General features: G+C 39.8%; 1 protein-coding gene across 2 annotated transcripts in view; it reads left to right on the top strand.

Annotated features, from left to right (window-relative positions):
- SETBP1 (SET binding protein 1) overlaps positions 1–12,761 on the top strand; it is a 372,240-nt gene that overhangs the window by 216,350 nt on the left and 143,129 nt on the right. The window lies entirely within an intron of this gene.

The following is a 12,761-nucleotide window of genomic DNA, read 5'->3' as shown; positions in this document are numbered from 1 at the left end:
ATTCACTGAACAATAAATACAGGCCCATGGCCTAAGAAATTATTTTAATACACTTCTGGGTGTGTTGAATTAGTGTAATTAGGATATTTAAATGTTGAGATTTCTAGTATATGCCAGGGTTAAATGGAGACAGAGAGTCAGAATATTGGAAGTGCAGGCAGTCGCAGAAAAGCTGCGTGGTGGGTGTCATAGTCATAGTACCCAGACCTCTGAGGAGTGGGTACTCTGACTGTAAACCTAGATGAGCCCATTTCACATTCCTCCACATTCTTTCTGGATCCCAGAGCAATGACCCGTAGTGATCAAGGGCCTTTTTAGCTACACCATTTAATGATCCTGAATATACTTATAATTCATAATTTTTAAACTGGGCTATAATATTGATAACTATGTAGTTTCCTAGTAGTAACACAAAAATACAGAGAATAGAAAACAAATTTATGGTTATGAAAGGGGAAAGGGATAAATTAGGAGTTTGGGATTAACATATACACACTACTGTATATAAAATAGGTAACCAAAAATGACCTACTGTATAGCACAGAACTGTACTCAATATTTTGTAATAACCTATAAGCAAAAAGAATCTGAAAAAGAATCTCTCTCTCTATATATATAGATGTATAAGTGAATCGCTTTGCTGTACACCTGAAACTAACACAACATAGTAAATTAACTGTACTTCAATTTAAAAAAAAGAGAAAGAAATACAATGAATATACATTGACGATATGGATGGCTAACCACTTGGTTCTTAATTTTTTATACACATGAGAATCACTTGGGAAAAATTAAATATAGATAGATAGATAAAGACAGACAGAAAGATTTCCTGTCTCCAGATTCCAATTTAGTATGTCTAGAATGAGACCCAGAAAGTTAGAATTTTACCAAGCCCTCCAGGTAAATCTGATGCAGGCGTCCCAGATCCATATCTTCAAAATATTAGCTAGAAGAGGATTGTCTCCAGGGGTCCCAATTTCCTGAGTTTCTGGAAGGAAGCCAGGAAGCCTGTCTCCAGGATTTTCTCTCCCTTCTCACAGTCTTTCTGAAAGGGCTTCAGGTTCGGCTTTACAAGGTCTCACCAAGCAGAGTTTGGAGCAGTGTACATTCTTTTCAGGATTATAGGATTAAGAAATTGAAAGGTGATTCAAATTCTTGATTAAACAGAGAGAAGGAAACAGGAGGGGATGCTCCCGAGCATGCACATCACTCCGGTGTGTTTTCTCTGTAATTAGAGGAAGTGATTGCAAAATATTTGAGAGGATTAAATGCTCAGAGAATATAGTGATCAAATAACATGAGATGCTGCATTCTTTAAAATGATCACTGGCTTCGCTTTGCACGTGTTGTTGAACTGCTGTCACTTACACCTCAGTACTGAGGAAATGCCCAGCGGAAATACTCTCTGCTACAAGTTTGGGAAAACAGCCCTGGGTCTCACATTGACAGACACTGGGTTCTATTGTGGCGCCCTCCATGAAATTTTGAGTGATGGCAAACTAAGATATAGTATCTTTATTGCTCCATTTTCTCTTTTGTAGAATTACAAGAATCCCTGCAATGTCTTTCTTCACTTTAGCCTTTATTGATATCCACTAATTCAACAATAATTTATTGAAAAGCTATTTTATTTGAAATCCTCTGTAGTACAAGGGGAGCAATTTTTTACGTAAATAATTATATTTATTGAGTGGAGCATTTGGGGGAACACAGAGATTCATTTCTCCCCCAAGGAGGTTGTAACTGGGGCTCGAGAAGAGGGTGGGGTCATACATAGTACACGGACGTTGGAAATACACTTGGAGTGGTTTCTCAAGAAAGAAGATTCCATCTCCAAGGAAAAGCTGCAGTAGTTCACCATGACAATGCATGTTGGTCATGGTATATGAGACTCGTGGGTCAGCCATGCAGGAGAGAGTTTCAAACTTCAGAGGCAGCCAGGTTCAGGACTGGGTGCTCTGCTCAGGTCATGGTCATGTGACCTTTTTAGTTACACTGGGCCCCACACTTGATTGAATGCTCTGATCTCATCATCTTGAAATTCTTCTTACTTTTTGAACAAGGGAACTTACAATTTCATTATGCTTTGGGCGCCACAGACTATACACTGGGTCCTGATTCAGGTGTTCCCTTATGCAAATTACTAGACCCTGTGATGTAGAAGGGACCCCGAATCCGTTTATACTATTGTGAAAGTAAAATACAAAAATAAGTATTAAATGCCTTGTTTATAGAAGATGTTTACTAAATGTTATGTTTAAGGAGAAGAAAGAAGAATAGAGCTGGAGTTGGCCAACTTTTTCTATAAAGGGCCAGATACTAAATATTCTAGGCTTTGCAGGCTATTCAGTCTCTGCTGAAACCACTCAACTCTGCCATTGTAGTTTGAAAGTAGCTTCAGACGATACGTAAATGAATGGATGCAGCTATGTTGCATTAAGACAGTTTGGGAAAACAGGTGGTCATAGTTTGCTGGCCTCTGGACTAGAGGCTAGAGAAGTAGAAGACAAAGAAAGCTGAGACAAAGAGACCAGTCATCTCAAAGTATGGTCCCAGGACAAACAGCATCACTGTCACCTGCTAGAAGCACCAGTTTTCAGGTCTTACCCCAGATGCTGTATCTGGGAGGCAGTGGGGCCCAGCTCTCCAGCAATCTGTATTTTAAAAGCCTTGCAGATAACTGATGCATGGCTCATGCTTGAGAGCCACTTCCCCTAAAACAAAGAAATCTGAGAATCAAAATATAAAGCAAAGAGCAAACTTAAGATTCTGTCAACAGATTGTTGAACATTACAGAGGCTTATATCTTTATGCTGCATTATAGTTGTGACCACGCCTCAAATCTTCTCTCCCCACTGATCCTCACAACCTGCCTGGGTTCCATGAGAGGATAAAGTCTTACAGAAAATGATTTGAGTGACTGATTTTTCTCCATTCTCCCAAAGATGATACATAGCTAGTACCATTCTAGATGCATAGGAGAAAAATTAATACATTACCCCCAGTGAATGCCATGGACATTTGTTTTCAAAGAGTGGTCCCCAGACCAGCTGCATCAGCATGGGAACTTGTTAGACATGCAAATTCTTGGGCTGTATCTACTCCAGGCCTGCTATAGGGGTTTTAACCAACCCTCCAGGTGATTCTGAGCACACTCAAGTTGGAGGACCACTGGGTAAGGGCATTAGGGCTTAATTCTCAACACTGCTTGAAAAGGGCTGCCACGATTACCCAGTGAAGGAGATGGGCATTAAAGTGACTGCTTTAGGGCACTTGCATGGTACCAGGAAGGGTGTGGATTTGAGCCTAAATCTTCCAGTTCTGAATTCAGGGCCCTTGTACTTTGCCAAGTAATACTAGAAACAAAATCCATCCTCTGACCCTACCTTGTTAATTTAACATATGAAACCACTTAACTCCACAAAAACAATAAACTGAACATGGGTCAGATCTAAAACAGAGCAAAAACTGCTAATCTGACACCCTGAGAAGATTCTGCTTCCTCACTTGAGCGAATAATGTTATTTCAGTTTTATTCTCTTTTTTCTGGGGGAATTAGCTGCCTCTCACTTTGACAGGTTCACTCCTTCCTACCTTACCCCTCCCGGCATGACAGTTACTTTCTAGTATTAGTGTGTAGCACTGACTATTCGGTGCTATTCTGTCTATTCTGGGATAAGTCTGGACCTTCTTTCTTATCCTTTGTTCAGGCAGAAACAATGACACTAAAAAGGTGAAGGAAAAATAAAGTCAGCAGGAGATAGACTTCTGCGATTCTAGCTTTTGAGGCCAAACAGACCCATCTAATGAATTGAGTATTTTCCTGATTCTCTGTGTTCTTAGCATCATCTTTGCCTGCAGGTGAATGCCTTCTGCCCACTGGGGAAGTGGGCAGCCTATGATCATGTAGGAGGCATCCTTTACCTCTTGGCTGAAGTTTTGCGTGGTGAAGTAGGTGATATGATCCCTTGCCTGTGGCATTTCACCCACTCAATGGGCCTGGAAAGATCCTGGTGATTTTATGTATCCCATCCCTTAGAATCTACCTTTGCTGTCATAATAGCCCACCATTATACACTCAGTGCATAAATATGGTACATGTATAAGCTATATGTAGAGATTTGGTAGTGGGCACATCCACTCTGCAATAATTTTGACTTGACCAATTAGAAGTATTACCCAGTAGTATGTGCCACCACTTTTTCATTCTTTCCCCACCAATTATACATTTTAACATATCTTTTTAATTCCCTTAGGAAGTGTTAATTCCACAGTTACCAACTCACTTATAGAAAGTATAGTTTTTCTGCCTCTCCAGGCTCATGTCTCTCTAGAGCTGCATAGTTCAATATGAGAGCCACCAGCCATATGTGGCTGTTTAAATTTGAATTAGTAATTAAAATTAAATAAAATTTGTTCAGTTCCTTAGTTATACTCGACACATTTCAAGTACCCAATAGGTAGATGTGGTAGTGGCTGCCATATTGGATAGTGCAGATGCATAATATTTTCATCATTGCAGAAAGTTCTGCTGTACAAGCACTGCTCTAGAGTTCTGTTCCCACCCACCATATCTTTGTCTGTCTCTAACTCTCTCTTGCTATCTCTGTCTCAGGAGTCCCATATAAATTCTTACTTTTTCCCCATCACCTCTAACCAGCACCTCTATTATGTATTTATTTATATGTAATATAATCTGACTAATTGCTAACACTACATGTAGATGTACAGTGTAAATGTATATGTATATTTCAATATGAATAAAACCCTTCAGCTAAATTGGGTTGAGGCTCTGACTGTAGACTTTCAGATAACAATTAGAGAAAGAGAAAGTAGAGGCAGAGATGAAATGGGCTGGGGGTGGGGGTGGGTGGGGAGCATTCAACCAGACCTTTGAGTTGCCCCAAATCACACATGGTAGATAAACATTTTTTAGCCAACTTTTTACTATGAAAAAGTTGAAATGTACAGATAATTTGAAAGAATAATACAGTGAACATCCACATACCCTCTACCTAGATTCAGATAGCACTAACATTTGTCAAGTTTATCATATTTACTGAGACCCATTTGAAAAATAGATTGCAGGCAGCATGGCCATTTACTCCTACCTACTTCAGTGTGTATCTCCCAATACCAAGGCCATTTCACATTATCGTTATCACACACACAAAATGAATGCTAATGCCACATCAGTTAAGCATTTACTCACACTAAGCATTTCAATTGTATCCATTCTTTCCCACGTGAAAAATGGATTTTAGGTGAACAATGAGGATTTTGTTTCCCTTCAACTGTGGGCAGTACCTATCAGATATGTGTATACCCGCTGTCCCACCCAGGTAGTCCAGAGGATTTTATCTTCCCTTGGTTGCCCTGAGATGTTAAGGAGAAGGCATAGTAATAGATCACAATCTGATATTGTCAGCAATGCGGATCCTTTTCACTTACCAGCCATCCTGTGAGAGAGCTTGTAGCCCAAGGTACAGGGAGGCTAAGGGGACTTAAGGAGAGTGACTCAGATGATGAGAGGGCAAAACGAAGAAATGTAAGGGGGGCTTCCCTGGTGGCGCAGTGGTTGAGAGTCTGCCTACCGATGCAGGGGACACGGGTTTGTGCCCCGATCCGGGAAGATCCCACATGGCCGCTGAGCCTGCACATCGGGAGCCTGTGCTCCGCAACGGGAGAGGCCACAACAGTGAGAGGCCCGCCTACCGCAAAAAAAAAAAAAAAAAAGTAAAAAAAGAAACGTAAGGAGCAGTCCTTGGCCCTCAAAGACTTTGTGAAACAGGGCTTTTGAACTGGACGAACGCCATTACCATTTTCATTGTAACACCTATCATATCTCCTTTTCTCTGCAGTCAGCTTCTTGCAGCATCTTTAGCCCAGTGCTTAGCATGGACTAGGCACAAAATAAATGCTTATTGAAATTAAAATCTCAAAACAGTCATCAGAACAGATTCATCTGTCACATGCTAAGTGCTCATACATACCATATTACTTCAATAGAATTGATTTATCAATCTCGTTTCTGAAAACTCTTTGATACTTGATATTTGTACTGCTCATTTGATGGTCTGAAGTTGTTGTTTAATCCTTGACATTTCATTTACTTTTCCTTATATATATTTCTTGTCTCCACATTAAATTATAAGGTCTGCTGGGCTAAGAACCATATCTTCTAATTCTTATTATCCTACATAAAACTTGCTATAGTGCTGAGTCTACAGCGTGCATATTTGCTAATGGATGAATGGATGAGTGAATAAATGAATGAAATAAGCAGAATTGAATTTTACAAACAGGAAATATAATTACTTTAGAAACTAGATTTGGTGTGGATCAATGCTATAAAGTCTACGACACTACCTCTTTATAAAAGATAAAGATGAAATGAATGGCCTCCTCATGACTATTTTTTGTTTGTTTGCTTATGCATAAGATTTCTGGACTTCTGACAACACATATACACAAAACACAACACCAACACGAAGATACCTGTCACTCTATGCCTAGGGATCGGTGTTTGCTTCTTATTTTCTAGGTATATGTAGCCTCTGTTCATTTTGCCTTGAATACCCTACTCTTGCAGGTGTAACACTGTTGGTTTAAATGCCCTCCTTACAGAGTTTTTCTCATGCTTAAAGATACCAAATTGAATTATAAATGAGGTTTGTATTACCAAAAAAAAGAAAAAAAAACCCTCAAAATTTAAGCTGATTTGCACAGACTTAGCAATGCAAAATCCTATGATTTTTTAAAAATAAATTTATTTTATTTGTTTATTTTTGGCTGTGTTTGGTCTTCATTGCTGCGTGTGTGTTTTCTCTAGCTGTGGCGAGCAGGGGCTACTCGTTGCGGTGCGCAGGCTTCTCATTGCGGTGGATTCTCTTGCTGTGGAGCATGGGCTCTAGGCGCACGGGCTTCAGTAGTTGTGGCACACGGGCTCAGTAGTTGTGGCTCATAGGCTCTAGAGCACAGGCTTGGTAGTTGTGGTGCATGGTCTTAGCTGCTCCGCGGCATGTGGGATCTTCCCGGACAAGGGCTTGAACCCGTGTCCCCTGCATTGGCAGGAGGATTCTTAACCACCGCACCACCAGGGAAGTCCACAAAATCCTATGATTATTTGAAATTAGCTAAGTGTGCAAGCACAGGTTGTACTTGATAACAGTTTATCTGAAAAAAGAAGATCTGGTTAATTATATTAGGTTAAGCTAGACTGATTTAACAAATATGTGACAAAGTATGTAGCAGTTCAGGGCCACATGTTTCTGGTCAGTGAGCAGTACTTCTCCATGTGATTCAGGAACCCAATCTCCTTCCATCTCTTGGCTCTGCTAGGTCTTGTTTTCTTGTGTGAAGTTGGAAAAACTGGAAAATGGGGCAAGGCCAAGGATATACATTTCTCCAAATACTTGGTTGGGAAATGATACACATCTCTTCTGCTCACATGCCTCTTGCTAGAATTCATTCTGGTGGCCACATCTAACTGAAAGGAGTCTGGAAAACATAATCTAGCAGCATGCCCAAAAAACAAATGGATTTTTCACGAAGAGCTAGCAATCTCTGACACAGAGTTTTAGGTGACTTCAAAATGAAAAAGATAAAAGGAAATGTAAGCCCCACGAACAGAAATATAAGGGTCCACAGTAAGAGAGGAAGTAGTTTTAGGACTGTACATTGGTCCAACAGCGTCTGGGTACCACATTGTAAAGGGAACGTTGAAAACCCAGAGCTCAGAGGACAGACTAAGAGAGTAGGAATCCAGGAAGCATGTCTAGGAAGAAAGGAGAAGTAAAACTAGAGAGATCTGTCCTGGGCAAGAGAAGTATGGGACCATTCAGTGATGGCTAAAGATCTGTTAGGGGAGGAAGTTGGAATCCTTTGGGGGGTTCTCGAAGCCTCGACTTTGACTCCTGTAGAATTTAGGAAGGTAAGAAATATGTATTCCCCAGCTCCTATTACATTGCCTAACACATCTCAGGCAGTCAGTAAATATGCATGGATGGATTTAATTAATTAATTGCCAGGACACCATATTTCTGGATTGCTGGATCCTAAGAGCGGGCTCTGATACCAAAGGTACAGAAGAATTAACTGAATGTACAAGGAATGTTGTAGCTGTGTTACCACGCGAAGGTTGCAACAAGCCACAGCATTTGCATCATACAGTATCCCCTTCTCCAGGGTCTTTCTTTTCACCTCTGATTCAAGGGGTCATCATCCCAGATCAGCCTTTCAGAAGCAGCCATGTCACAGAAAGTTTCAGCATTCCAGCCACCATCCCCAGGAGTCACACAGAAATTAATTGACCTAGTGATCTGTCAGCAAAGTTGTTTCCTCAGAATTGGAAGATGCCTTTGGAAAACTCTTCTCCGTCCCTTGCCTCCTAGCCAGGGTTTTCCTGTTGCTGCCATGGGTTTGGGCTTAGGATTTTATTTCTACAGCCTTTTAGCTACACACCCTTCCCCATAGGAGCCCTCACAGACAATGGTCAGAACCACCCATTGGGCACCTTTTCCTTTTTAAATGTCCTAGCAGCAGTCCTGCTGACCAGAAAGCTGCAGGGTGATGAAACCTCTGAATCCTACCTAAAAGATATCCAGGCTTTGTGTAGATGGGGCCACTAGCACTGAGACTCCAGGAAACACTGGAAATCTTTGCTGTCCGTCTGAGTCTGGAAACTGATTGTGATTCTTGGGCTTATGTGATTAAGAGGAGCCTGAAACACAAGAATCGTAGCATTACAGAGTACTCGAGAAGGCTCCCAGGAAGTGACTAAGGGCTTCGTTCTCCCTCTTTGAAAAATGGCCTTAAGCAACAGGTAAAGTGCCTAGCACCCAGACTGTCTTTTCTTAGTGTTCTCCATGTTCTCAGTGACTTTTTTATGTAGTTAGTTCACGAGGTGAGACTTGAAGGGAGAAAATACTTTGGCAAAGATAAAATTATAGACAATCTACTCTTTATACCTTACTTTCATCAGGAAAAAACCTGCCAGTGCACAGAAGGAAGTGCTCCTCTCTCTTATAAAAAGGAAGAAATACAGTATACTAGGAAGTGTCCTAAATTGAGTCAGGAACTAAAATTTGGCTAGATTGATTTTATATGTTTATTTATTTATAGACCCCTTGTTCTAGAATTGATTTTAAATGGCTTCAAAGATAGACGAAAACAAGAGAGGAAAAATGAAAAGAAGACACAGGGACTTCCCTGATGGTCCAGTGGTTAAGACTCTGTGCTCCCAGTGCAGGGGGCCCAGGTTTCGATCCCCAGTCAGGGAACTAGATCCTATATGCTGCAACTAAGACCTGTGCAACCAAATTAATAAATAAATATTTTTTTAAAAAAGAAAGGAAGACACAAAAGAAGAAAACAAAAGTGGGGATGTAAATGAACTTAAGAAAGCAACAAATCTAATTAATCCTGTTTGTGTTGTCAGGTTGACCTCGGTAACTCTCTTAGGCTCTTTTTTTTGGGGGGTGTGTGTGTGCTGTTTTGCTTTTAATGACTGCTTTAATGAGGTGTAATTACTCACCATAAAATTAACCCTTTTGATGTGTATAATTCAGTAATTTTTAGTATATTTGCAGATTTGTGCAATCAATACCACAATCAAATTCCAGAATATTTTCACCATCCAAAAAACATATTCTGTAGCCATAAGCAGTCACTCTTCATTATCCGCTCTCTGCAGTGTGTAGCAACCGCAAACCTACTTTCTATCTCTGTAGATTTTCATATTCTGGACAGTTCACATAAGTGGGATCTTTTGTGTCTAGCTTCTTTCATTTAACACAATATTCTGAAGGTTTATCTCTTCTGTAGCATGTACCAGTACTTCATTCTTTTTTATGGCTGAATAATATTCCATTATATGGATATACCACTTTTGTTTATTCATTTATCAGTTTATGGACATATGGGTTTGTTTTTACTTTTTGGGTGTTATAAAAAATGCTGCTGTGAACATTCATGTACAAGGTTTTATGTGAACATAGGTTTCCAAATCTCTTGGATATATACCTAGAAGTAGAATTGCTAGTTCATATAACTCTATGTTTAATTTCTTGAAGAACTTTCAGACTGTTTTCTGAAGCAGGTGAGCCATTGCACAGCCTCCCTAGTAATGTATGAAGATTCCAATTTCTCCATATCCTCATCAGCATTGGCTATTGTCCATCATTTTTATTATAGCCACCCTAGTAGGTATGAAGTGACATCTCATTGTGGGTTTGATTTGCATTTCCCTAATGGCTAATGATGTTGAGCATCTTTTCATTTGCTTTTAGCCACATGCGTCTTTTTTTTTTTTGGTGTATGTGGGAGAAATATCTATTCAAATCTTTGCCCATTTTAAAATTGAATTACTTGTCTTTTTATTATTTTGCAGGAATTCTTTATACATTCTGGATACAAGTCCCTTATCAAATATATGACTTGCAAATATTTTCTTCCATTCTGTGGATTGTCTTTTCATTTTCTTGGTGGTGACCTTTTAAGCACAGAAGTTTTTAATTTTGATGAAATCCGACATTTTTTCTTACTTTTTCTCTTGTTTATGTTTTCGTGTCATGCCTAAGAAGACTTTGCCTAACTAAAGGATCAGGAAATTTACTCCTATGTTTTCTTCTAAGAGCTTTATAGCTTTAGCTCTTACATTTAGGTCTATGATCCATTTTGAGTTAATTTTCTTTTCTTTTTCTTTTTTTTTTTACTTTTTATTATGGAAAATGTCAAATATATACCAAATAGAAAAGTGTAACCCCATCTCTCATCACCAGCTCTAGCAATTACCAGCTAGCTCCCAGCCAATGCAGTTTGAGTTAATTTTTGTACATGGTGTGAAGTAGGCATCCAACAACACGTCGTCTTCTTTTTTTTTCCTCTCCTCCTCCTCCTTCTCTTTCTCCTTCTTTTGTATGTGTATATCCAGTTATCCAAGCACTATTTATTGAAAAGACTTTTTTCCCCAGTGTGTTACCTTAGCACCTATAAAAAGACAATGGACAATACATGTAAGGGTTTGTTTTTGGACAGTCAATTCTATTCTATTGCTGTGTATGTCCATCCTTATGCCAGTGCCACACTCTCTTGATTGCTGTACCTTTATAGTACATTTTGAAATCAGGAAATGTGCGTTCTTCAACTTTGTGCTTTTTCAGTATTGTTTTGGCTATTGTCCCTGGCATTTCAATTTCTGCAAAAAAAGGCTCTGTGATAGACCCTTTAAGCCTCCATTTTCTCAACTATTTAAAAAGACTGATAATCTGCCTGCTGTGGAGTTCTTGTGAAGTCTCAAAGAACATGAACCTGCTATAATGTTAAAAATACTAAACTAATTTTAATCCTCATTTTCAGAAAAATCTGCTTTGCCCTTTTTGTTGACCTACCATTGCCAAGTCATGACTAGTATTATAACTGTCCAGCTTCTAGACTCAATGAAACTATGATGTCTCCCAGTTTCCACAAGGACCGGCATGATGCTGGGTCCCTCTGTTAGAATCACAAAATTCTGAGTTCGTAAAATAAAATGAGCTCCCCTTCCAGAAGGTGGGATAGGGTTACTGTCAGAAAAGAGAGAAGGGAGGAGCATTTGGAGGGCTGGGAAAACAAGGAGAAATGGATAACTTCTTTGGCTGCTGGCAGTGCATAGAGAATTAAACTAGAAGCAGGTTTGTCTCTTGAGGGGTTAGTATCTGAGGCCAGAATATTTTCCATCTCCCTCCAGACTTCACTCCACCTCTGGCTGGAAGGCCCATTATTTGAATGGATCAGAAGAATCCAGTGACTCAGTTTGTAGGTGTCTGCTTGGCTGCCTTTTATTTTGTTTGCAGACTCCAGATATAACCAGAGCAATGAGGAGACAAGGGGGACCATCTTGGTCAAGGCCCAAGGCAATGAGGTTTTCTCATACAGGCTGCCCTTCTGAACTTAGGAGACGACAACGTAGCCTTCTTGCTGCTGAGGCCAGAGTGGCCTGAGATGTTGTGGAAGCTGAGAGCAATCCAAGGACAGCTCTTCTTCCTCCTTCTCTCTTCCACCTACTATTTATAGTAACTAATGCTACCATCACAGTTATATTAGCCCAATTCATTGAAGGTAATACGTTATGCCATGTGTTTTTCATGCGTTATAGTATTTAATTCTAACCACAGCCCTATGAAGTCAGCACAGTTATTATTATCCCCACTTTACCAATGACAAAACTGACACACAGACAGGTTATATGCTTTGTCAAAGTTACAGAGATTTAAAGGGGGCATTTCCAAGATTGATCTGAAAGACATTAAGCTATAGTAGGACAGCCATTTTTACTTATTTTTCTTGTCTTTTTGGTTCAAATGAAAATGTTTGTTTTACCAATACTTGGGGATCAGAGAATCAGCTTATAGTCTTTAGAAATTAAAAAACTCTCAAGGGCAATGTCCTAATCCTATTGTTCCAAGGAAGCATATTCCAAACTCTTCCAGACCACACTATGCTCTCCTATCTCTGAATTCTGGTTGTGTTTTTGTAAGAAGTTAGCACTGATTCCATTACCATTGGATGAGTTTGTCTGATGGCTGAGACCCACCTGGCCTTCTGAGTTGCTGGCCTCACGGGCAGTGCCCAGAGAGTGCCTTGACCTCTCCAAGAATGTTTGCTATCTTTAGTAGTTAGCTCTCAATAAAGGTGTACTGATTTTGTTCTGTGGCCTTCCTGATGTAAGTTGCCATGAACTGCTGCTGTCCTATAATAATAGGAGACCAGCCAGAGAA

The sequence above is a fragment of the Lagenorhynchus albirostris genome, chromosome 14 (genome assembly GCF_949774975.1).
Source record: "Lagenorhynchus albirostris chromosome 14, mLagAlb1.1, whole genome shotgun sequence".
Lineage (NCBI taxonomy): Eukaryota > Metazoa > Chordata > Mammalia > Artiodactyla > Delphinidae > Lagenorhynchus > Lagenorhynchus albirostris.
Note: the sequence above shows the minus strand (reverse complement) of the source record. Positions and strands in the feature narration are given on the sequence as shown.